Consider the following 26,977-nt stretch of genomic DNA (forward strand, 5'->3'; position numbering starts at 1 on the left):
CAACTAGCAGGAGAAAATTCTGGCTTTTGAAGGACTCATGAGATTAGGTCAGGCTCACCCAGATAATCTCCCTACTTTATGGTCAACTGTGCCATATAACATAACCTAATGTGAGTAAAAGCCACCATATTTACTGTCCCAGGGATTATGCAACCCAAGAATTGCGGAGGGGAGATTTGCGGGACCATCTATATGCATATAATATATATATATTATAATCTCTAGTGATTTTTTAAAAGACTAAAATTTTTAAAAAGAATGCTTGAACTGACAGATATTTGAAGTTTTGGTAGTAATTCTTTCTTAAAAGTAGTTTCTTTCTTAAAAGTAGCTGACAACAATCTTAGTGGAAAGACAGTTAGAGCAAATTATAACAAATATTAGATTTCCTATATGAGTAGAAAAACCAAAAATTTGTCACTTATATGTGTCTCCTTCAAATGGCTAGCTTGGCAGTGTGGAACAAACGTCTGCTTTGCTTTTGAGTGATGATGGGGTAAGAGAAGAACAGAACCTATAAATGGCCAGAATTTAAAGTATCCTGTATATTTTTTTCCTAATATCATGGATTCCCCTTCTGTAAGGAACTCATTGCCTTTGTTAAGAAAATATTTTTCTGTATACACATCTATTATGATTGTTAGCTGTTATCTTAATGTATTTAATAATTACCACATAATTACCTCCTCAAAATAATACAAAGAATCTTCTTTTAGAGTAGAATTTGTGTTATGATTTGCATTTGGTTCTGTATGGATACACTTATCTTCTATTATGTGAATTTCCTTATTCATAGGAGGAGTATTATTGTGTAACTAACTTATTTTCTCTACACCACCAGTGTGCTTGTTAATATGCCTGGTTCTCTCGCTGGCCCTCTACAAATTTAGCAGAGTGCTTTAAAGCCTCAGGGCACCAATAATTGATTTCATCACTCAACTGGCTTTCCCTAAGGAGTCTTCTCTATGCCAGGTTTTTCTATTAGGCCTTGGGAATACAAAGTTGCCCTCAAAAACTTAAACCTCTCTTGATTATCATGTGAAAACACTTATGTTAGCCATCTTTTCATGGATGATGTGCAAAGTAAGCTAAATAGCCTCATTTCTTATTCTCCTGGAGTTCACTCAGCATTCAAAATAACCCTTGCAGAGAATAAACTTTTTCTTGAAAATCAGCTGCTTCTGTCACTGAAGTAGAGGGCTCTGCCTGAGAGTCAAGCATTCTACCCAAATGAGATAATCTGCTTCTGTGAAAATCTTGAGCGCCCCGGAGAGAAATTTTCTTTTAAAATGATGGATAAGAACTTTGTTTATTAAATCAAACAGTTTGGCTTCCCTCTGCAAAAGATGTCATGTCTTACAATGCAACTGGAGGTTATCTGCAGGAGCTCAGGCAGACAGTGATGGACCTGCAGTTCAGTCTTGGTCCTTCCACTCAGGGCCCCAGCATCTGTCTTAACTTGGTCTGAGACATACACTTCAGCTCACTACCCAACATTCCTCCAAGGATTTTCTGTGAGTCCCAGCAGGAATAAGAGGAGCTAGTATCTGGCTCTGGTGATTGTCAATGTCACTTTCTTTGTCTACCCTGCTTTCTAGTCTGTCATTGTCATGCATATTTTCCCTGGAAATTACGAAAGTCTAGGGAAATTAAAAATTAGCTTACTCTCTCACACACAAAGAAAACCAGGGGTCTGTGCCCTATGGATGGAGAAGCTAACATAGGGTTATTTAAGTGAACCTGTTTATAATCCTATTGTCTTATAAGTATTCTCATTAATATATTTTCTTATGTAACACAAAACTAAAAATATAGGCAGAATGAATGCAAATACAGTTTAAAGCTAAATATATTTTATTCCAGTGGCCAAGCCAACTCAATGCTTCTACATAGGCATCAGATCTTGCTTAGAAATATTAGAGCGAAATCTGCTAAGAGATTTGCAAAGTGAAACTTTTACTTTAGATGTATACCTTGGCCTATGGTTAAACCTATGTCTTTTTTCACCTGAGAATAAGTTCAGAAATTGCTGTCTTGTGTATGCCATCTCTTATTATGTTCTGAGTCTAGATGTCAGGCTGGAGAAAATTTTTAATACAGTATCCTACAGAGTTTGGATAAAACAGTAAAAGAAATTATCAGGTTCTTTAAGAAGTTCTTTGTTTACAAGAAATTTACCTTATGCTCTTGTCTGGTCCGTAACACACAGTACAAAGTAGAATAGAATGACTAATGCTTTTGATGGAGAATTAAGGGGTATCAGAGGTAGAAGTTTTAGTGGAGTAGTGTAGTCATTTGTTTATGAATCAAATGTTTATTTTTTACTTACTATGTGCTTTCACTATTATAGGCTCTAGAGATATGGCAGTAAATAAAACACACAAAAATTCCTGCCCTCCTGAAGCTTACGTTCTAGTACGGGGAGTCAGTCAACAAATATAATATTAAGTAAATTTACTTAATATACTTGTCTAGTATATTTGGAGGGGTAAATGTTATGGAATAGAAATACAGTCAGCCTTCTCACCGTTGGTCACTTAGGTATAAATAAGGAAACTAGAAGGGAAAACTTTGCAGTAATCCAGATGAAAGATGATGATGGCTTCAATTTGGCTATTTTTTTAAAGGTAGAACTGTGTTGGTTTCATTTCTGGCATGGTAGAGTGAGCTCCTAACAGATCAGCCCTTCCACAATTAACTATTAACACTGAGCAAAATTTAAAACCACCTTAGGTTCTGCAGAGTGAACAAAAGCAGGCAAATATTGGAGGTGAGTAAAAACTTAGAGAAAGGGACCAACACAGAGTGAGTTTCCTGTTTTTGTGGTTTTGATCTGAGCTGTAGTCAGCATAGCATGGGGTAGCTAAAACTCCAGTAGAAAGCCTGCCATATTTTTAGCTTGAGGAACCAAGAGATGGAGCCTGGGGCAGGCATGACCACTGAAGAGAGTCCTAGAGAGAAGAGAGCAGGAGATGGAGAATCCCAAATTCCATATATGAACTCTGCCCATGTCACTGGCTGATCCCTGAACCACACATATGCAAGGCAAACTCAAAGCAGCTAGCAAACAGAGCTGAAAGAAAACTAAGATTTGACCAGCCATCAGTCTGAGGAGAAACAGATTACATAAATCTAAACAAGTTAATTCTCTATTAAAACAAAAATACTAACCCTCTTCAGAAGAATATAAGAAACTCCAGAGTCTTCACAACATAAAAATTACAGTGTCCAAGATACAATCTGAAATTATGGGGCATACAAAGAACCAGGAAAGTGTGACCCATTCTCAAGGGAAAAGATCAACAGAGGCCAATCCTGAGATAACTCAGATGTTGGAATTATCAGACAAGGATTTTAAAGCAGTGATTATAACATGTTCAATGACTGAAAAGACAGTAAAAATCTCAACAGAAAAATAGAAAATATTTTTTTTAAATACCACATGGAAATTTTAGAACTGAAAAATATAGCATCTGTATTAAGAATATCCGGAATAAAAATACCACTGGATGAGATTAATTGAACCATATATGATAGAATCAGTGATTTGAAGACGAATATAAATTAGCCAGTCTAAGGAAGAGAGAGAAAAAATGTTGAAACAAAATAAAATAAACAACAAAGCCTCAGGGTGACAATTTCAAAAGACCCACGTTGGAATTTCGGAAGGAGAAGAGAGTGCTTGCTTCGGCAGCACATATACTAAAATTAGAACGATACAGAGAAGATTAGCATGGCCCCTGCGCAAGGATGACACGCAAATTCGTGAAGCGTTCCATACTTTTAGACCCATGTATATGCTGAATGCAAGAGACACACTTCCGACCTAAAGACACTCACAAACTGAAAGTGAAGGGATAGAAAAAGATACTCCACGCAAATGGCAATGAAAGGAAAGCTGGGGTAGCAGTACTCATATCAGACAAAATAGACTTTAAAACAAAAACTGTAAAAAGAGACAAAGAACGGCATTACATAATGATCAAGGGAACAATCCAACAAGAGGATATAACACTTGTAAATATCTACGCACCCAATGTAGGGGCACCTAAATATATAAAGCAATTATTAACAGACATAAAAAGAGAAATAGACAGTAACATAATAATAGTGGGGGGCTTTAACACTCCACTTACACCAATGGATAGATCATCCAGACAGAAGATCAATAAGGAAACATTGGCCTTAAATGACACACTAGAACAGATGGAGCTAGTAGATATATACAGAGCATTCCATCCAAAAGCCGAAGAATACACGTTCTTTTCAAATGCACATGGAACATTCTCCAGGATTGATCACATATTAGGCCACAAAACGAGTCTCCATAAATTTAAGAAGACTGAAATAATACCAAGCATCTTTTCTGACCACAACAGTATGAAACTAGAAATCAACTATAGGAAGAAAATCAGAAAAGCAACAAATAGGTGGAGATTAAACAAAATGCTACTGAACAACGACTGGGTCAACGAAGAAATCAAAGAAGAAATCAAAAAATACCTGGAGACAAATGAAAATGAAAATACGACATGCCAGAATTTATGGGATACAGCAAAAGCGGTTCTAAGAGGGAAGTTTATAGCAATACAGGCGTATCTCAACAAACAAAAATCTCAAATAACAATCTAACAGTGCACCTAAAGGAACTGGAAAAAGAAGAACAAAGCCCCAAATCAGTAGAAGGAGGGAAATAATAAAAATCAGAGCATAAATAAATGAAATAGAGAGCAAAAAAACAATAGAAAAAATTAATAAAACCAAGAGCTGGTTCTTTGAAAAGATAAACAAAATGGACAAACCTTTAGCTAGACTCAGAAAGAAAAAAAGAGAGAAGGCACAAATAAGTAAAATCAGAAATGAAAGAGGAGGGCCGGCCCCGTGGCTTAGCGGTTAATTGCGCGCGCTCCGCTGCTGGCGGCCAGGGGTTCGATCCTGGGCGCGCACCGACACACCGCTTCTCCGGCTATGCTGAGGCCGCGTCCCACATACAGCAACTAGAAGGATGTGCAACTATGACCTACAACTATCTGCTGGGGCTTTGGGGAAAAAAAAAAAAAAAGAAATAGGAGAAATTACAACAGACACCTCAGAAATACAAAAGATTAAAAGAGAATACTATGAAAAGCTATATGCCAACTAATTCGACAATCTGGAAGAAATGGATAAATTCTTAGAATCATACAACCTTCCAAAACGGCATCAAGAAGAAGTAGAGAATTTGAATAGACCAATCACCAGTAAGGACATCGAAACAGTAATCAAAAACCTCCCCAAAAATAAAAGTCCAGGACCAGACGGCTTCCCTGGTGAATTCTAACAAACATTCAAAGAAGACTTAATACCTATCCTTCTCAAACTCTTCCAAAAAATTGAGGAAGGGGGGAAGCTCCCTAACTCATTCTACGAGCCGACATTACCCTGATACCAAAACCAGACAAGGACAACACAAAAAAGGAAAATTACAGGCCAATATCACTGATGAACATCAATGCAAAAATCCTCAACAAAATACTAGCAAATCGCATACAACAATACGTTAAAAAGATTATACACCATGATCAAGTGGGATTTATTCCAGGTATGCAGGGATGGTTTGCAATAGCAAATCAATCAACATAATACACCACATTAATAAAATGAAGAATAAAAATCACATGATCATCTCAATAGATGCAGAGAAAGCATTTGACAAGATACAGCATCCATTTATGATAAAAACTCTGAATAAAATGGGTATAGAAGGAAAGTACCTCAACATAATAAAGGCCATATATGACAAACCCACAGCTAATATCATCCTTAATGGTGAAAAACTGAAAGCTATTCCTTTAAGAAGCAGAACCAGACAAGGATGCCCACTGTCACCACTCCTATTTAACATAGTACTGGAAGTCCTAGCCAGAGCATCAGGCAAGAGAAAGAAAGAAAAGGGATCCAAATTGGAAAGGAAGAAGTGAAACTCTCACTATTTGCAGATGACATGATTTTATACATAGAAAACCCTAAAGAATCCACCAGAAAACTTTTAAAAGTAATAAACGAATACGGTAAAGTTGCAGGATACAAAATCAACATATAAAAATCAGTTGCATTTCTATACACTAACAACGAAGTAGCAGAAAGAGAAATTAAGAATACAATCCCATTTACAATTGCAACAAAAAAAATAAAATACCTAGGAATAAACTTAACCAAAGAGGTGAAAGAGCTGTACACGGAAAACTATAAAACATTGCTGAAAGAAATTGAAGAAGACACAAAGAAATGGAAAGATATTCCATGCTCTTGGATTGGAAGAATTAACATAGTTAAGATGTCCATACTTCCTAAAGCCATCTATAGATTCAATGCAACCCCTATCAAAGTTCCAGCAACATTTTTCACAGAAATAGAACAAAGAATCCTAAAATTTATATGGAACAACAAAAGACCCCAAATAGCCAAAGGAATCCTAAGAAAAAAGAACAAAGCTGGAGGTATCACACTCCCTGATTTCAAAATATACTACAAAGCTATAGTAACCAAAACAGCATGGTACTGGCACAAAAACAGACACACAGAGCAATGGAATAGAATCGAAAGCCCAGAAATAAACCCACACATCTATGGACAGCTAATCTTTGACAAAGGAGCCAAGAACATACAATGGAGAAAAGAAATTCTCTTCAACAAATGGTGTTGGGAAAACTGGATAGCCATATGCAAAAAAATGAAAGTAGACCCTTACCTTACACCATACACAAAAATTAACTCAAAATGGATTAAAGACTTGAATGTAAGACCTGAATCAAACTAAAAAGCTTCTGCACAGCAAAGGAAACCATCAGCAAAACGAAAAGACAACCTAACAATTGGGAGAAGATATTTGCAAACCATACATCTGATAAGGGGTTAATCTCTAAAATATATAAAGAACTCATGCATCTCAACAACAAAAAACTAACAACCCAATTAAAAAATGGGCAAATACCTGAACAGACATTTCTCCAAATAAGATATACAGATGGCCAACAGACACGTGAAAAGATGTTCAAAATCATTAACTATCAGCGAAATGCAAATCAAAACTACAATGAGATATCACCTCACGCCCGTCAGAATGGCTATAATTAACAAGACAGGAAACAACATGTGTTGGAGAGGATGTGGAGAGAAGGGAACTCTCATACACTCCTGGTGGGAGTGCAAACTGGTGCAGCCACTATGGGAAACAGTATGGAGATTCCTCAAAAAATCAAGGATAGAACTACCATATGATCCAGCTATTCCACTGTTGGGTATATATCCAAAGAACTTGAAAATACCAATTTGTAAAGGTACATGCACCCCTGTGTTCATTGCAGCGTTATTCACAATAGCCAAGACTTGGAAGCAACCTAAGTGCCCACAAGGGACGAATGGATAAAGAAGATGTGATATATATACACAATGGAATACTCCTCAGCCATAAGAAACGATGAAATCCAGCCATTTGTGACAACATGGATGGACATTGAGGGTATTATGTAAAGTGAAATAAGTCAGAGGGAGAAGGTCAAATACCGTATGATTTCCTTCATTAAGTAGTAGATAATAACAAGAATAAACAAACACATAGAGACAGAGATTGGATTGGTGGTTACCAGAGGGGAAGGGGGGAGGGAGGAGGGCGAAAGGGATAATTAGGCACGTGTGTGGTGATAGGTTGTAATTAGTATTTTGATGGTGAACATGATGTAATCTATGCAGAAATAGAAGTATAATGATGTACACCTGAAATTTATACAATGTTATAAACCAATGTTACTGCAATAAAAAAAAATTTAAAATAAAAAAAAAAGAAAAAGAATGGAGCAGAAAAAACTTTGAAGAAATAATGTCGAATAACTTCCCCAATTTTGTGGAAGACATAAATTTATGGATTCAAGAAGCCCATCAGACACCAAACAGGATAAGTATGTCACATCATAGCCTAGCTGCCTAAAATTAACTAAAAAGAAAATGTTAAAAGCAGCTGGTAAAAAAGGACACATTACATACAGGGAAGCAACAATTCAAGTGATCATGTGCTTTGTATCAGAAACTATAGAGGCCAGAAGATGGTAGAAAAACATCTTTAAAGTATTGAAGGACAAACAAATAGAAAATTATACCCAGTGAAAAAAATCTTTCAAGAATGAAGATGAAATAGAGATAGTTTCAGATAAACGAAAACTAAGAGAATGTGTCACCAGCAAAATTGCACTTCAAGTGATAGTAATCGAAGTTCTCCAGGCTAAAAGAAAGAATCAGAGGAAATCTCAGATCCTCAGGAATGAATGAAGAGCATTGGAAATGGTAAATCTATGGGTACATAGAAAAGACTATTTATCCTCTCAATTTTTAAAAAATACGTGTATAAAGCAGAAATAACATTTTCTTGAGGGTGTTATAATGTATGTACTTGTAGTGCATATGACAACTATAGCAGAGAGGATGGGGGGAGTGTAATTTCTATAGTTGCAAGGTTTCTACATTTTATGGAAAATGGAAAAATATTAACTCTAAATTGTGAAAAGGATGTGTAAAATAATGCAAAGAGGTATAGCTAAAAAGCCAAATAGATAAATTAAATGGAATTCTAAATTATAACCAATAATGGGAGATTCCTGGAACTGTTCTTGTTCTTTCTTTCCTCACATTCTAAAGTACATGTTCATGGTGCTTAAAGCCAAGTCAGGACCCGGCCCTGTGGCTGAGTGGTTCAAGTTCCACGTGCTCTGCTTTGGCAGCCCAGGTTCGCATGTTCAGATCCCGGGCGTGTTCAGATCCCTACTCCACTCACCAGCCATGCTGTGGCAGTGTCCCATGTACAAAACAGGAGAATTGGCACAGATGTTAGCTCAGGGCTAATCTTCCTCAAGCAAAAAAAAAAAAAATGAAAAAGGGAGGATTGGCAACAGCTGTTAGCTTGGGGAGAATCTTCCTCAGAAAAAAAAAAAGCCAAGTCACATTAAGAGAGTATGATTTCAGGTGTCATTTAAAATGGTAATGAGTTGCCTCAGTGGCTAAATTTAATTAATCTTTCTTAGATGGAACATTGCTAGACAGTAGAGGTCAAAATCATCAAGACCCAGGAGGAGAAAACAGGTAACTTGTGGTAGAAGGAAAATTCTTTGTGAATATTAAGTGGTGGTAAACTTTTAAACAAGTTTTTCAATTTAAGTTGAAAACTGAAAAATTGCCATAATGTGCACACACTAATTTCTCCCTCAGTTCTTTTTCTTTAGAGTATTATATGTGCAAGCAAAAATGTTACAGAGCCTGCAGTGAACTGGTAACATTTATCAAATGAACGAATGACTTGTTATAAACTCTCAAATGGACTTCCAGCATTAAGTCGATAGTTGCAAAAATGACTTTGTGTAGAATCTGGCTGAATTCAGATTAAAGACGTTCTCTCCTTTCCCCTGTTTCTACTCCTGCCTCAAGGCCAAAGCCACAGATAGAGTGATTCAAGTAGGTTAGTCACTCTGTCTCCTATCCCCACCATCTACTTGGCTCCATCCCTTGGGCTGCTGATTCCTAGGTGCTAGTCAGCAGAAGACAGTTCTCAAAGGATCCACACCATCCATCCCGGTCCTACAGATCACTGAAGTAACTGCTATAGTCTTCTCAAATATAGCTGCTGCAGATCACAATCTGTTAAAAACCCGTAGAGAGCACCTGCCAGAGATGTCAGTCCCCAGGTTGGGATATCCACTGATCACCACTAAGGGCTTTGTTAAAGAAAAAAATTATTCAGACACTTGTTAAAGAAAGTAAGGCAGACTTTATTCAGGACCATTGTGATAGGTGTAAGGACCACTGCAATGAGGTTTTGCGTTAGAGGAGAGAGATTGGGCTCAACTATGAATACAACAGGGGTGAGGAGGAATTTATAGCCAGAGAGCCGGGTTGGAGTCAGTGGATGGAAAATTACTTAAAAAAAAAAAAGTCAGGGGTAAGGGGGGATTCTGGCTAGATCAACCTAACCAACCTGCTGAAGGCAGGCCAGGGTGATCAGATATCACCTGGGGGGTGATGGGGAATGAGGACCCTGATTGATATGGACGATGATCAGATATTGAAGGTGAGGGATTCTGGCTAAATCAACTTACCAGTATTCTTGCTAAAATTAGACAATGCAAAGAAGGAAATGGAAGTCTAAAAGTCGAGGCCTAGTTGGAAAAAAGCTCAAGAGGAACCTGACTAGAGTTTGGTCAAGGAGAGAATCTCTGTCGGTTTCCTTCTCAAGCTGTATAGTCTGAGTTTGGCCAAAGAATGTCTGTCCATCAATGGGTCAGCAGATCTTGACCCAGCACCTGCTGTGTTCCTGATCAAGAGAATCCCTGCCCTCAGGGAAGCACATTTGATAAATATGTAAACAAGATAGTTTCAGGTACTACTACAGCTAATCAGACTGCTTTTTAAGAGGAAATTCCATAGCCACAAGTATTCTATGAAGCCTTTTTGATCCAGGTGATGAGCAAAACTTTGGGAAATAAACCTCAGAAGGTAGCTGTCAGGAAGCATTTAAAGGCTGTGGGGTATGGAAGCAAAAGTCCCATGTTTCAGTGAATTGATAATGAGCTAACAGCCCTTTCTTCAGGAGAGGTGTACACACTTTTCTGTGCAAGGGGACTTTTTCTCTTCAGATACATGCAGTGTCAGCTAGGACTTGCTCTTTTCTGAGGCCATTGAAGGTTCACTTTTTCTTGCTGCTCTTGCCAACACTGACACCAGTACAAACTAATTTTCTTCATGATTCTAAATCTCAAATTTGCAGAGTAACTAAAGATATTCCAGAATAGTAGATGTAGGAAAATATGAAGAGATTGAAGAAAATACAGGATTGAAGTTCGCTATATTTCTTGTGTTTCTTTCAAAAAGCTTTATTGTTAAAATATATTTAGCTCGGGGAGATTTCAACTAATTTGTGTTTCCCTGGAAACCAGATGCTTAGAGAAACAGTTTAACTGTAAGGCCTGTGGCTGGTGTCCTTAGAGTCATAATCCTGGAAGCTGTCTGAGGCTGGCTTCCCTAAGACACAACTGGTAGTGATTGGAAGTGTTTCTGTCAGAACCAGAGGCATTTCCTCACAAACTCTAGGCATTATTTTCTCTGCCTTCATTAAAGCAATGTATAAAACATCTGTCTGGCTTTACATTTGGAGTTATTAGAGATCATCTGAAGACAGAGCAAGATTTTTAAAACTGAATCTTTGAATCCTCACATGGAAGTGGAAAAACACTAGGTACTGGATCCTGTCAGCAAATCAGTGCATCAGGATTTGTGTTTTGGAGGGTGTGCTGTATGCCGTCTAAAAGCAAAGAATGGAGACTCGTGAGAGAGAATGGAAAACTGAGCATTGGATGTGTAGCCTTGGTGTCCGTGGAGCAAGCTGTGTGGCTGTTGTTAGGGTAACTAGAAATCAGGCGCAAAGGAAGGAAAGAAATAGTGGAGAAATAGCACAAATGAGAGGAAACTCTCAGACTAGGGTGATCCTTTGCAGTATGTGGGAACCAGGAAGGTCCACAGTGATGACTTGTTTGACAAAGGTAGATGGTATGAGAGAAAAATGGAAATCTAGAATTTCAAATACAAAATATATACAGTTATGAGCTTTAAAAAATGAGTTCTTCAGTAGAAAACAGTGGAGAATATTTTGTCACAACACTCCTTGTGTAAACATTGTATCTTAATATGGCATCTGGAGATGTGGTTGCTGCTTTCTGAGGGAACACTCCAAGTAGCTTTCCCTCTGAGCACATTTAGAAGAGACACTCATGTGGAAATAGATTCTGTTAGTTGTTTACCTTGAACTCAGTTAATTATTATTAAATCTCCCAGTGCTACCCCCCAAAGCCATAATACATTTTATATGGACTCTTCAAATCAAAGTTGTAAAACTCTCTATTAATATCTACCTGATTATTGCCCTGAAGTTTTGAACCTAAACACATAAACAGATAACCTGTTTTCTCAAGGACTTTTAATGGAAAATAGAAATATTTCAGTACCTGAAGACAGAAGGGAGAGATATGCATAGCAGATGCACTAAACCAATGATATTGGAGGCCCAGGAGCTGGAGCCTGGGCTAAGGTGCACGTACAGAAGAAGTGAATAGAACAGAAAAGAGAGATTCCAGTACCTGGAAAAGTGAATGCAAAGCTAGTTTATAAGTTGCACAGGAAAACAAGTCTTATAGTCATCCTTTGTTTATTGGATAAAGATCATATTATCTTCCTTGATTATCCAACTCGACTAGACTTTGCTCTGAATTACTTGTTGGAGTGACTGTTGAGAGTATGTTGAGGCCGTTAACCACAAGAGGGAATACAAATGGAGTAGACAGGTTTAAGGGGCCTGGTTTTAGACCAGTAGTTCTTAACCTTGGCTGCACATTAGAATTCAAGTTCCCAATGTGCAGGCTGCTCCTCAGATTAATTAAATCAGGAGCTCTTAAGTGATTCCAGTGTGCAGGGAAGGGAAGGTTAAGTACTACCACCTGGGACAGCTGAGTTTAAGGAATCTGTAGGATTTTGTGTAGAGCTACTACATCCAGACGGCAGTAGGAGGGTGTTAGAAATAATTTGTTAGTAATATAGTTACAGTACTGATTTGAAAATTATTTCCTTTTTCTAAGTTAGAGTGGATTTGAGGTTATAATTATAGTCTTGTTAATTTATTCAACATACATTGCACACCTATCGTGTAAGACAGTGTTCCAGGTGTCAGGGATTTAACACCAAACAAGACAGAGAAAATCCCTTCCTTCTTGTAATTTACATTCTAGAGGAGGAAACAGACAATAAATAAATATGTATGATAAAACCAGGAAGAAAATGAAGCAGTTGAGAATCACAGTAATAGGACATGGCACTTTTAAAATTAAGGTGCTTAAGAAAGACCCTTCTAAAGAGATGATACTGTCTTCTCAGCCTATTATAATCACTGAACCTCTCAGGACTCCAGTGGCTGACCCCTGAACTCAAGAGGCTTCTTCAACCATTGACCTCTAAAATATCCCATAACAGTATTAGCCCCCAAATATTATTGCTAGAAGCTTTACAATCACTGAAAGTCTTAAGCTTCTCAAACATTTATCCACATACCCCAATCACTAATCCTCCCAGACTCCAGAGCTGCTCACAACACCCCTTCTATTGTAAATCAGACAGACTCCCAGTAATGGGACATTCGGACGTCACGGGACCCCAAATAAATGACCAGACCCACACAGATGCCTCCATTACTGATCTAATATACCTGTTAATTCCTCACACCCAACACTGAAACTTAGGTTTGCTCCCTAGTTTGCAGCACCCAGTGGACCAACAAATCACTTATAATGATCGTCCTTTCAAACCTGGCTACTCAAAGTTTGATCCAAGGACAATGGCATCAGCAAAACTTGGGAGCTTGTTAGAAATTGAGAACCACAGCCCTTCCCCCAAGTGCTGAATCAGTATGCAGTTCTAGTAAGATTGCCCAGATGGTTCATCTGCATGTTAAAGTTTGAGAAGCACAGCTCTAAACACTTCTTCCCCAGTAGGCTCACAATAACTGACAACTCCGGGGCCCCTGACCACAGAATTCTCTCTGCCCCTCAACTGACCACTTAATTACTAATTTCCAACAGGACTCTTTGGTCCCTGAATTTGGCAGGCCCATTAATCCCTGAATCTCAGTTGTATTCCAAAAGAAAGGGGTGGTATTACAGCCAGCATGCTGGAAATGCCACATAACCTTGGGGAGTTAATGGGATTTGTACTGTAGAGGTTTAAAAAAAGAAAAGTGGTTTAAAACTGCCTAAAGATTGGAAAGGTAGATCTGGAGAGAAAGAAGTCCAGGCTAGAGATTTAGGTGTCAGCATTCCGTGATTGTTGAAGTCAGAAGAAGGGGTCGGATCACCAAGGGGGAATATTTTAGAGAAAGAATTGAGTTGAGAAAAGAACTGAGAGGAAGAGGAATAAGATCCCTCGAAGTAAACTGCAAAAGAGAAGTCAGAAGAAGAATCAGCAGAAGCCAGCAAAGGAAATGTTTCAAGAGCAGAGATGGGGTAGGAGGACTTGTCCTATGCTCGGCATTATTTCATGCCAGCATTGATGTTAGAAGCTGCAGAGCAGTAAGACACAATGACAACTGTTGGATTTGGAGGCCATTAGGAGAAATTTTAGTTTATAAAAAGTGTTTTAGACCATTGGATAAGAAGAAACTAACCCACAGTTGGTTAAGGAGTGCGGGAATATAGAGGCAGAGATGAGGATACTCTCTGAAGAAGTTTGGTGGAAAAGGAGAATAGCAGGACTGAGGGAAGGCTTTTAGAGGGAAGCATGAAGATAGAAGAGATTGTGCCATGGGGCATGATCCCACAGGGACTGGGGAGGAGGAATAGAAATGCATAAAATCATATATAATTTGAATTAGGCTGTGATAAATTTGGAAAACATTCTATGTCCAATGATATTTGTTTTCCTGTGAGGCTTAAGGAGAAATGTAAAGGTTTGGATCCATCTCTGTGGGGAATGAAGATTAGAAAGGGACAGGAGTGAACACTCCTTGAGCTCATGTGATGTGCCAAGCCGCATGCCAGGAGCTTTACTTATGTCACTTAATTCAATCCCTATATCAACTCTGAGGTTGAACAGTTTGCTAGTGTCCAGTCCAGGATTCAAGTCCCGATCTGCCCCCTGCTTTATTTCCATTACACCATATTGCCACAGGGTTTCATGAGAGAATAGCCAAGCATATTCCAGGATCAGCAGGAGATAGAAATCAGAAACTTTTAAGGGGACCTAATAGTCATAGTCATGGATTCCAGCAGCCCAGGGATCTGTATGTGGTGACTTGACTGCTCACTATCCCTTTCAAAAAAAACAACAGGCAGATTTCCCTATCAGCAATCCTCTGAGATACAGATTCTTGATGCCAGAATGTTACGTCACTGAAAACCCATTAGGAGCCCAGATTTAAGAGAAAAGCTGAGGAAAAAACTTACTGAGATAAAAATTAAACATTTATCTGCTTCAGAAATCCTGACTTATAAGTTGTTTTACTTAGTTTGCTTTGAATTTTTGCGCTGAAACATCTTTTTACTTCCACTAAAAAATTTGTGGGAAATATTAAGGCTCACACTGATAAAGCTAAGTACCCTATATATGGCTTCAGAAGAAACAGTTAACCTAGTTTATCTTAATTGGTTAGTGACATTGCTGTAGGGTCAAAAGTCAAAAAGTATGGCTATAGAGGAAAAGGAGGAATCAGCTTGCAGTCAGTTTCCCACTGCCCAGAAGAGCATCCTAGCATCTGACATGGGCCTGCAAGATTCATGGATATATGACGACACAGAAGTAAACCAGGGAGAAGAAGCCTAGGACCCTTTGATACTCTCTCCTGAGAAGATTGCCTGTGCACACAAACACACATGCCCTCTTTACATCCTGCTTCTGAGGGTACACCGAGCTTCTGAAAGTTGTCTAACTCCAGGTTGCAAACTCCCCTTTTTTAGGCATAAAAGACCCACTCTGGGAAGAGTCCCTGTGCTATCTTAGGACCTATGCCTTGACATCAACCTCATCCCATCTGCCTACTGTGGCTCCATACTCTGCTCCTAACCAGGGTGTAGTCAGTCATGACTAGTCTGTGGCTTCATCTCACTGCCCCTAAGAATAGTTCAATCCACCCATGGTCTATTCCCAATACCATCCCTGTTTGATATTCTCCAGCCTCAGCCCTGTAAGTCAGAACTCATCAGGATTCCTGGGCTTGACCTCTGAGATCTGTCCTTGCCCTTGTCCTAAACTCTCTGAACTCACGCTCCTGCTAGAGCCTACCTGCCTCACCATGGTTAGTGCTGCCGAGTAAGCTAGACTGCTTAACCCCTCTGTGCTTCCGTTTCCTTATCTATAAAATAGTAGTGTCTGTCTCATCAAAGTGTGATAATACATGTAAAATCCCTAGAATAGGCCCTGGCAGATAGTGAATCTCAGACATTCACAGTTATCATCGTTATTATATGTGTTGGAGCTTTGCTCTTGAGTTCAAATATCAGTGTTCATTATATGCTTTAGTTGGGCTTCTGAAAAACAGGAAGGGCAAATAAAGGTCAGTTGCCACTGTGAAGATTCTTCCCACCACAGAGGCCCTGCTTTGGCTGGGCACCTGGCAGGTACCCTCCCCTAGGCCCTCAAGTGACAGGATCTCTGTCAGCTTTGCCTGGGTTGCAGGACAGCAGAGAGATTACATCAAGCTAAGATGTCATCAGAGCCCCGTGGCAGCAGCAGGCACATTCAGAATATTCATTTATTGCTGTGAAGCCTGTGGGAACCTTTAAAGCAGGAAAAAGCTATGTGCATAGAGATTGGAGCCTTCTTTGGGGCAAACTGCCCCTTTTTTATTTCTCATTTTGCTCTCAGGTACCTTGGTATTTTAATTGTGTTGTCCTTATAAAGTTATTAGAAGAAGATTTTATTAGGTAAAATTTATTTTTATTTAGTAAGTCTCGATAAACTGTAAGCCTCTGTGCTTGATTCTTTGAGGGTAGCAGAGATGTAGGAGGTAACAGTCCCTACTGCTTTACAGACAAGGACACTGGACTTAAAGGACGTGTTAGAGATCCCCAGGACAACCCCTAGTGGTCATTCACTGGAAGGACTCGTGGGACTCAGCATGTAGTTGTACTCATAACTGAGATTTATTACAGTGACATAGTAAGGATACACAGCTGGATCTTAAGGGAGAATGACACAGGCAGAGTCTGGAGGAATCCATGCGCAGGCTTTCTTATGCTCTCTACCTTACATGAGGGGTCACACAGAGCCCACTCTTCCAGCGATGAAAATGCAGCAACATGTGCACAGTGTTTCTGCCCTAGGAAGCCCATTAGAGATCCAGCACCCAATGTTTATTGGGGGCTGTCACAGAGACATCCTCTGCTTAGCATGCACAAAATTCCCAGAAGGAAAGCAAATGTTCATCATAAACCAGATAGTTCACACAAACAGTCTAGGCACAGTGAGTCACCTTTAACTGTTGGGAACACTCGGAGAGCCAAATTCCCAGATGCCAGGCAAAGGCCAACCTTGCAAGCAGGCGTTTTTTGTTGTTGTTGTTTTTTTTTTTTCCTCCTAACCTGTATTTATTCAACTTTTTCTGCATGAGTACTCATCCTTACTCCTCTTCCTTTTTTTTTTTTTTTTTTAATTAATGTTTTAATGGTTTCTAACATTGTGAAATTTGGGGTTGTACATTTTTGTTTGTCCATCACCACATATATGACTCCCTTCACCCCTTGTGCCCACCCCCCACCCCCACTGCCCTGGTAACCACAGTCCAGTTTTCTCTGTCCATGTGTTGGTTTATATTCCACATATGAGTGAGATCATACAGTGTTTGTCTTTCTGGCTTATTTCACTTAACATAATACGCTCCAGGCCCATCCATGTTGTTGCAAATGGGACGATTTTGTCCTTTTTTATGGCTGAGTAGTATTCCATTGTATATATATACCACATTTTCTTAATCCAGTCGTCAGTCGAGGGACACTTAGGTTGCTTCCACTTCTTGGCTATGGTGAATAATGCTGCAATGAACATAGGGGTGCATAAGCCTCTTTGGATTGTTGATTTCAGGTGCGTTGGATAGATTCCCAGTAGTGGGATGGCTGGATCATAGGGCATCTCTATTTTTAATTCTTTGAGGAATCTCCATACCGTTTTCCATAGAGGCTGCACCAATTTGCATTCCCACCAGCTGTGTATGGGGGTTCCTGTTTCTCCACATCCTCTCCAACATTTGTTGTTTTTTGTCTTGGTGATTATAGCCATTCTAACAGGCGTGAGGTGGTATCTTAGTGTTGTTTTGATTTGCATTTCCCTGATGATTAGTGATGTTGAGCATCTTTTCATGTGCCTATTGGCCATCTGTATATCTTCCTTGGAGAAGTGTCTGTTCATTTCCTCTGCCCATTTTTTGATCGAGTTGTTTGTTTTTTTGTTGTTCAATTGTGTGAGTTCTTTATATATTATGGAGATCAACCCCTTGTCAGATGTATGTTTTGCAAATATTCTCTCCCAGCTGGTTGGTTGTTTGTTCATCTTGATTCTGGTTTCATTTGTCTTATAAAAGCTCTTTAATCTGATAAAGTCCCACTTGTTTATTTTTTCTTAGTTTCCCTAGTCTGGGTAGGCATGTCATCCAAAAAGATTCCTTTAAACCCAATGTCAAATAGTGTGTTGCCTATATTTTCTTCTATGAGTTTTATAGTTTCAGGTCTCACCTTCAGGTCTTTGATCCATTTTGAGTTAATTTTTGTGAATGGTGATAGCACATGGTCCACTTTCATTCTTTTGCATGTGGCTGTCCAGTTTTCCCAACACCATTTATTGAAGAGACTTTCCTTTCTCCATTGCATGTTCTTAGCACCTTTGTCGAAAATTAGCTGTCCGTATATGTGGTGTTTTATTTCTGGGCTTTCAATTCTGTTCCATTGATCTGTGTGTCTGTTTTTGTACCAGTACCATGCTGTTTTGATTACTATTGCTTTGTAGTATGTTTTGAAGTCAGGAATTGTGATGCCTCCTGCTTTGTTCTTTTTCTTTAGGATTTCTTTAGCTATTCGGGGTCTTTTGTTGCCCCATATAAATTTTAGTATTCTTTTTTCTATTTCTGTGAAGAATGTCTTTGGGATTCTGATTGGGATTGCATTGAATCTGTAGATTGCTTTAGGTAATATAGACATTTTAACTATGTTTATTCTTCCAATCCACGTGCATGGGATATCTTTCCATTTCTTTATGTCATCATGGATTTCCCTCAATAATGTCTTGTAGTTCTCATTGTATAGGTCCTTCACCTCCTTGGTAAGATTTATTCCTAGGTATTTTATTCTTTTTGATGCAATTGTAAATGGTATTATCTTTTTGAGCTCTCTTTCTGTTAGTTTATTATTAGCATATAGAAATGCAACTGATTTTTGTAGATTGATTTTGTACCCTGCAACTTTGCTGTAGTTGTTGATTGTTTCTAACAGTTTTCCAACAGATTCTTTAGGGTTTTCTATATATACAATCATGTCATCTGCAAATAGTGAGAGTTTCACTTCTTCGTTACCTATTTGGATTCCTTTTATTCCTTTTTCTTGCCTAATTGCTCTGGCCAGAACCTCCAGTACTATGTTGAACAGGAGTGGTGAGAGTGGGCAGCCCTGCCTCGTTCCTGTTCTCAGAGGAATGGCTTTCAGTCTTTCCCCATTGAGTATGATGTTAGCTGTGGGTTTGTCATATATGGCCTTTATTATGTTGAGGCACTTTCCTTCTATTCCCATTTTATTGAGAATTTTTATCGTAAATGGATGTTGTATCTTGTCAAATGCCTTCTCTGCGTCTATTGAGATGATCATGTGGTTTTTATTCTTTGTTTTGTTGATGTGATGTATCACGTTGATTGATTTGCGGACGTTGAACCATCCCTGCGTCTCTGGTATAAATCCCACTTGATCATGGTGTATGATCTTTTTAATGTATTGTTGTATTCGGTTTGCCAATATTTTGTTGAGGATTTTTGCATCAATGTTCATCAGCGATATTGGCCTGTAATTTTCTTTCTTTGTATTGTCTTTGTCTGGTTTTGGTATCAGGGTGATGTTGGCCTCATAGAATGATTTAGGAAGTGTTCCATCTTCCTCTATTTTTTGGAATAGTTTGAGGAGGATGGGTATTAAATCTTCTTTGAATGTTTGGTAAAATTCACTGGAGAAGCCATCTGGTCCTGGACTTTTATTTTTTGGGAGGTTTTTGATTACTATTTCAATCTCTTTACTTGTGATTGGTCTATTCAGATTCTCCATTTCTTCTTGGTTCAATTTTGGGAGGTTGTATAAGTCTAAGAATTTATCCATTTCTTCTAGATTGTCCAATTTGTTGGCATATAATTTCTCATAGTATTCTCTTATAATCCTCTGTATTTCCATTGTATCCGTTGTAATTTCTCCTCTTTCATTTCTAATTTTATTTACTTGAGCCTTTTCTCCTTTTTTCTTAGTAAGCCTGGCTAAGGGTTTGTCAATTTTGTTTATCTTCTCGAAGAACCAACTCTTTGTTTCATTAATCCTTTCTACTGTTTTTTTGGTCTCAATATCATTTATTTCTGCTCTGATTTTTATTATTTCTCTCCTTCTGCTGGCTTTGGGCTTTGTTTGTTCTTTTTCTAGTTCTGTTGTAATTTAAGGTTGCCTATTAGGGCTTTTTCTTGTTTGTTAAGGTGGGCTTGTATCGCTATGAGTTTCCCTCTCAGGACCGCTTTTGCTGCATCCCATATGGTTTGATATGGCATGTTATCATTTTCATTTGTTTCCAGATAGTTTTTGATTTCTCCTTTAATTTCATCAATGATCCATTGGTTGTTCAGTAGCATGTTGTTTAATCTCCACATTTTTGTCACTTTCCCAGTTTTTTTTTCGTGGTTCATTTCCAGTTTCATAGCCTTATGGTCTGAAAAGATGCTTGTTATGATTTCAATCTCCTTAAATTTATTGAGGCTTGCTTTGTTTCCCAACATATGGTCTATCCTAGAGAACGTTCCATGCGCACTTGAGAAGAATGTGTAGTCAGCTGTTTTTGGGTGGAGTGCTCTGTATATGTCTACTAGGTCCATCTCGTCCAGTTTTTCATTTAAGTCTAATATTTCTTTATTAACTTTTTGTCTGGATGATCTATCCATTGCTGTAAGTGGGGTGTTAAGATCCCCTATTATTATTGTGTTGTTGTTGATTTCTCCTTTTAGGTTTGTTAATAGTTGCTTTATGTACATTGGTGCTCCTATGTTGGGTGCATATATATTTATAAGTGATATGTCTTCTTGATGTAGTGTCCCTTTTATCATTATATATTTCCCTTCTTTGTCTTTCTTGACCTGTTTTATCTTGAAGTCTACTTTGTCTGATATGAGTATGGCAACACCTGCTTTCTTTTGTTTGCCATTAGCTTGGAGTATTGTCTTCCATCCTTTCACTCTGAGCCTGTGCTTGTCTTTAGTGCTAAGATGTGTTTCCTGAAGGCAGCATATTGTTGGGTCTTGCTTTTTAATCCATCCTGCCACTCTGTATCTTTTGATTGGAGAGTTCAATCCATTTACATTTAGGGTAATTATTGATATATGAGGGCTTAATGTTGCTGTTTTGTCACTTATTTTCTGGTTCTTTTGCATTTCCTTTGTTTCTTGTCCCATTTGTTTTGGACTGCCAATTCAGTTTGGTTGTTCTGTCTTATGATTCTTCTAGTTTTCTCTTTGTTTATCATATGTGGTTTTGCTTTGATTATTTGTTTAGTGGTTACCTTGAGGTTTGGGCAAAAAATCTTGTGTATGAGATAGTCCATTATCTGATAGCCTCCTATTTCCTTATACTAAGTCAATTCAGTCACTTTCCTCTTCCCCTTCTAAGTTGCTCTTGTTATACCTTATTCTATCTTGTGTTGTGGCTGTGTGTTTACAGTGATGAGGTTAAATTTATTTTTGGTGAATTTCTTCCTTTGATCTTTGAGTTTAGTATTTAAGTGGTTGCTAACCTATTCCGGTAAAGATCTACTATTTCTCTGATTTTGTCTACCTACTTTTCTCCTTCCTCCAAGCTTTGTGTTCCCTTTCTCTTCTTTTTTTCAGACCTGAGGGCCTTCTTGAGTATTTCTTGTAGTGGGGGTCTCGTGGCCATGAACTCCCTTAGCTTTTGTTTATCTGGGAGAGTTACTATTTCTCCATCATATTTGAAGGATATTTTTGCTGGATAGAGTATTCTTGGCTGAAAGTTTTTGTCTTTCAGTATTTTGAATATATCATTCCAGTCTCTTCTAGCCTGTAAAGTTTCTGTTGAGAAATCCGCTGAGAGCCTGATGGGAGTTCCTTTGTACGTTATTTTTTGTTTTTGTCTAGCTGCCCTTAATATTGTTTCTTTGTCGTTGACCCTGGCTAGCCTTACCACTAGGTGTCGTGGTGAAGGCCTTTGTCTGTTAATGTATATAGGTGTCCTGTTGGCTTCACTTACTGGTATTTCCTGCTCCTTCCCCAGATTTGGGAAATTTTCAGCTATTATTTCCTTTAATAGGCTCTCTGTTCCTCTTTCCCTCTCCTCTTCCTCAGGAATACCTATAATTCTTATGTTACATTTTCTAATAGAGTCAGATATTTCTCGGAGTCTTTCTTCATTTCTTTTTAGTCTTAGTTCTCTCTCTCCTTCCATCTGGAGTATATCTGTATTCCTATCCTCTAAAGTACTAATTCTTTCCTCCATGTTGTCAGCTCTGTTCTTTAAAGATTCCAGATTCTCCTTTATCTCCTCCATTGTGTTCTTCATCTCCATCAGCGCTGATTGGTTTTTCTTTATGATTTCAATCTCTTTTGTGAAGAAACTCCTAATCTCATTGAATTGTTTGTGTTGTCTCGTATTTTATGTTGAGTGTTTTTATGATAGCTATTTTGAAATCTCTGTCATTTAGTTTATGGATTTCTGTGTCTTCGGGGTTGATTTCTGGGTGCTTGTCATTTTGTTTCTGGTCTGGTGATTTCATATATTTTTGCATTGTGGTTCCTGTGTTGGTTTTGTTTTTCCTCATCCTGGAAGTCTCTGGTTGCAATTTCCACCTGCCGCCACTGTCTGATGGTAAAGGGCTGTGTAGTCTAAGCCCCCTGCGCTCTGCCCCGGTTTTTCTGCTGCGATCCGCAGTTTTGTTTTTTTTTCCCCGCTGCGATCCACGGGTCCAGTCGTTTGATCAGGACTGCCTCGGATCGCTAGGTCTGGTCTGGTCGAGCTGCAGACTCCGGGTTGCGGGGAGGGGGGAGCTCTCTCTTTTGCCCTCTGGGTCCCTGACGTGGGGGGCTTCTCGTTTGCCCCTCTTTATCCGCTCTCTGGGGTGCTCAGATGTTGATGGTAGCCCTGTGGCTCCTCTGAGTCCTCTGTGCGGGAGTTTCCCACTGGCTGAGAGAGTCCGAAGAGCCACGGTTTCCCCACCGAGGGCCGCCCCTCCCCCCTCTCTGGGAGCCGCGCGGACCGGGATCGCTGATCTGATGGGGAGGGAGCGGAGTTCTCCTTACCTCTCCCCACTTCCTACAGGGACCCAGCACGTTCCGCTCTCAGATGTGCGACAGTGGATCCCTCTGCTCTAGCTTTTCAGTGTCTGGGATTCCGTTGTTGGTCTGTGGCTGTTGCTTTTGTTGTATCTTGTCAGGGGAAGAGTTGACGGGAAAGCTCACTCCGCCATGATGCTGACATCACTCTCAGCGGGCGTTTTTAAGGATAGAGGTCTCGGGCCTACCAATTTTTTCTTCACAGAGAAGGTGTCACATATGTACACAACCAGCTCTAATCCTAGCCTGTCAGAGTCACTACCATAAATGTTTAGATGTTAAAGGAGAAACATTACCTTTCTGACTGGTAGGGTCATAGAAGCCTTCATGACACTGCATGTTTGAGCTGGACCTCAAAGAATAGGCAGAGAGAGAAGTAGGGAGCAACACAGAGAAGAGAGAGACAGGATGCAGTGAGCAAAAAAGAGTACTTTTAGGAAAAGGCAAGCAGGCGCATCTGGCCTGAAACAAGGTATGTTGATGGAAGCAGGGGAATCTGGGAAGGCAGGGAGAGGACAGATGCTGGAGGGCCTGGACTGCGAGGTAGAGGCTTGTGGGCTTCTTCTACAGAGATGGAGCACCTCTGAAGGTTTCTCTTATAAGAAAGGAAGTCATATAGTTCAAGCCATGTTTGCAGAAGATGTGTCTGGGAGTGGTAGGTAGCTGGCCTAGAGGTTGGAGTGCCTAGAGATGGAAGGCTACTGAAGATACCTGGACATATTCTCAAAGGGCCTGTGCTTCAGAAGGTGCTCATTCATTTATGGCCCACCTCAGTCTATAGGAAATACATAAAATAAATGGGGAAGGTAAACTCTATGTCTGTGTTATAAGAGTGCCCTATATTACCTTTGCTGGCAGGCCAGAGATGACTAAGCCTGTCTTAACATGTGCAGTGAAGTGGTGCCAACTGCTGCAGCATTCTAAATGAAGAGAAGAGATTGTGTTTACTTAAAAATATTGTGCCAGCCCTGGTGGTCTAGTGGTTAAGATTTGGTGCTCTCACCACTGTGGCCCAGGTTCTTTTCCCAGTCAGAATCACACCACTCATTTATCAGTTGTCATAGTGTGGTGGCTGCATGTTGCTGTGACGCTGAAAGTATGCTACCGGTATTTCACATACCGGCAAGGTTACCCATGGTGGACAGATTTCAGCAGAGCTTCCAGACTAAGACAGTCTAGGAAGAAGGACCTGGCTACCCAGTTCTGAAAAAGTTGGCTATGAAAACCCTATGAATAGCAGCAGAGCATTGTCGGATATAGCACCAGAAAGTGAGAGGATGGCCCGAATGACTGGGCAGGGTTCCACTCTGCTGTACACAGGGTCCCTAGAAGTCAGAATTAACTCGACGGCACTAACAACAAAAACAGATTGTGCGGCCTGTGCTGATCAGAATACTCAGAAATTGCCAAATCCCCATTCCAAGTCTGCACAGATATCTGGCTGTCTTGTCCCACCCCCAAGCGTGGATAGAGCAAATATCCACCTTAGTACACCTTCTTTCATGAAGCTGCAAGTACTCTATGCACACTTCTGGGTTTCAAGGCCGCCCTACTCTCATCACAAGGTTCAGAAGGGGCCAAAGGACAGGCCACATGGGACCTGCTCACTGGTAGTTCTTTATTTTCTGTCTGACTTCCTGGATTCTTATCCCAGATCCCTGGCCATTGACATCTCAAACTGCTTTGCTTGGGGCCCACGCTCCTGGCTTACAGAATTTTGGTCCAGCCCATTTGTGTAGACCACAGACTTCTTCATCTATGCTTCAATTGCTAGGTTTTCAGAGGTCAACTTGCCTCTCATGCCCATTTGTAAACCTTAGAGACCAGGAATGCCTGCCCCAGAGAGTGCCAGTCCTAGACCTGGCCCTCTGAACATCTTTCCTCCAGCCCCAAAACCCTACTTGTGTATTCTGACCCTAGTGTGCCAGCATTATAATTTTGTACTTTGAAACAATGCTGCTGTGCAGTAGTATAGAGCCCTTTGTCTCAGTGACCGGCCCCCCCCCTCCCCGGACCCTATAGAACTGTGCTGTCCATTCTGTCATCCTAGAAAGTTCTATATATGGTAGAACATTATGGTATGTGTGGTAGCTACTAGCTATATATGGCTATTTAGCACTTGAAATGTGGCTGGTGTGACCGAGAACTGAGTTTCTAATTTTAATTAAATTTAAGTATAAATAACTACATGTGGCTAGTGGCTACCATACTGTATAGCATAACATAGAACCTGGTGGACTGACTGATCTGGTGAACTGGTTGTGCAAGGCTGTGGCAGAAAGGGTAGACAGAGTCCATGTGCACAGGATATCAAGAGGAGGGAAAAACGTGAAGCAAAAGGGGAAAATTAAGAATGAGAGAGTCCTTTGTAGTCTCAAATGTATCCATTTGTGCACATTTATCGGTGTATAATATTTAGAGGCATGTAGCTATTTTCAAATTGGCTTGTTTCTTTTTGATCAATATTAAATCTTATGTTCACCATTTAAATTTATATCATGAAAGACAATTGGAATGAGTGCAGCCTTTGGAGAATCGACTTGAGTTGGAATCTTGTCTCTATACCTTACTAGCTGTGTTACTGCAGTATTGTTTTAAAAATAATATCAGCAATTTTTCCATATTTTAAGGGAGAGTAAAAAGAATTTGACAGTGCAGTGGACATTGTTCCTATATTTTAAGCTATTTTTAAAAAATTTAGAGTTCATAATCTAGACTTTTAAAGTTTTAGTACTTAGGAAATCTTTGTTTGCTGTTATTCCTTGAGATTATTCCTGAGCTTCTCAGTCTTATACTATAAAAGCCTAGAAAATATCTAGTAAATATCTGACAGATTAAAATATTTGGCTTTCGGGTTGGCTGAATTTTCTAGCTTCCATTCAGAAAACAATCAAGATTTTTCTGTTTCTCCTGTGTATGTTTATTTTGGTTTCTATAAACTCTGCTATTCCCATCAGGACTCCCTCATATAATATCATATTAAACAACAAGACTTTGCCTCATTGAGGCACAGGAACAGCAGCAGAAATAGTGACAAGAACAAGTTAATAGGTATAAATAATGTATATTCTGGTATCCTTAGAGGACTTACGTAGTTACAGTAGGCAAAATCTATAGGAGTGCATGTGTGTGTGTGTTGTATGGACGATCAGGACAAACCTTAGACAAATGCTATGATTTTTCTTCCATCTGTCAGTGTATGTTCCTATTACCTTGTATCATGCCACACAGAAAAACATGTATAGTGAGTAAAGGAATTAAATTAAAAAGAACAAAAATGTTCACATTATGAACAAAGAACTGGAAAGCACAGAACAAAAGATTATCACTATAAGTGTGGATAATGAGGGAAGAAGGGAGCAAGATGAGGAAGATACTCTTTCCAGTGAAAACTTGGAGTGTTCCTGCCAAGTTCCCTTATCACATGAGATACTATCTGAGAAAGTGCTGATAAACTCTAAAGTGCAGTACACATGTCGGTAATTGCTGTCATCCTGTTCAAAACCTTGTTGTATGTTTGTTTCATTTCCATTATGCTATGTAGAAGTTCCAAAGCCTCACGGTAAAGACTGTGGAAAGTCTCATATGTTGAATTCCTGGAGAGTGATGTTTGTTCATTCAAAGTTTGTTTTACTTGCAATCAGATTCTACTAGTGAAAGAGTGAAGTTTTCAGGTTATCTTTTTCCAGTTATTGGAATATCCATGAGGAAATGCCATGATTGGATTATGTTGGGTATGATCTTTCATAAAAGACATTTATTTTTCTAGTAGTATAGCCAAGACAGTATTTTTACATGAGGCCTTAGAGAGCAAACACACTTTAGCATTTGTTAAAATCTTTCCAGTTTGCATAA

The 26,977-nt window shown here is 39.3% G+C and overlaps 1 protein-coding gene and 1 non-coding gene across 2 annotated transcripts in view; both read left to right on the forward strand.

Annotated features, from left to right (window-relative positions):
* DOCK3 (dedicator of cytokinesis 3) overlaps positions 1 to 26,977 on the forward strand; it is a 460,033-nt gene that overhangs the window by 262,652 nt on the left and 170,404 nt on the right. The window lies entirely within an intron of this gene.
* Positions 3,679 to 3,785, forward strand: LOC131421523 (U6 spliceosomal RNA). Its single transcript, XR_009223892.1, has one exon. It is a non-coding gene; the product is annotated as a U6 spliceosomal RNA (small nuclear RNA).

This window comes from Diceros bicornis, chromosome 2 (genome assembly GCF_020826845.1).
Source record: "Diceros bicornis minor isolate mBicDic1 chromosome 2, mDicBic1.mat.cur, whole genome shotgun sequence".
Lineage (NCBI taxonomy): Eukaryota > Metazoa > Chordata > Mammalia > Perissodactyla > Rhinocerotidae > Diceros > Diceros bicornis.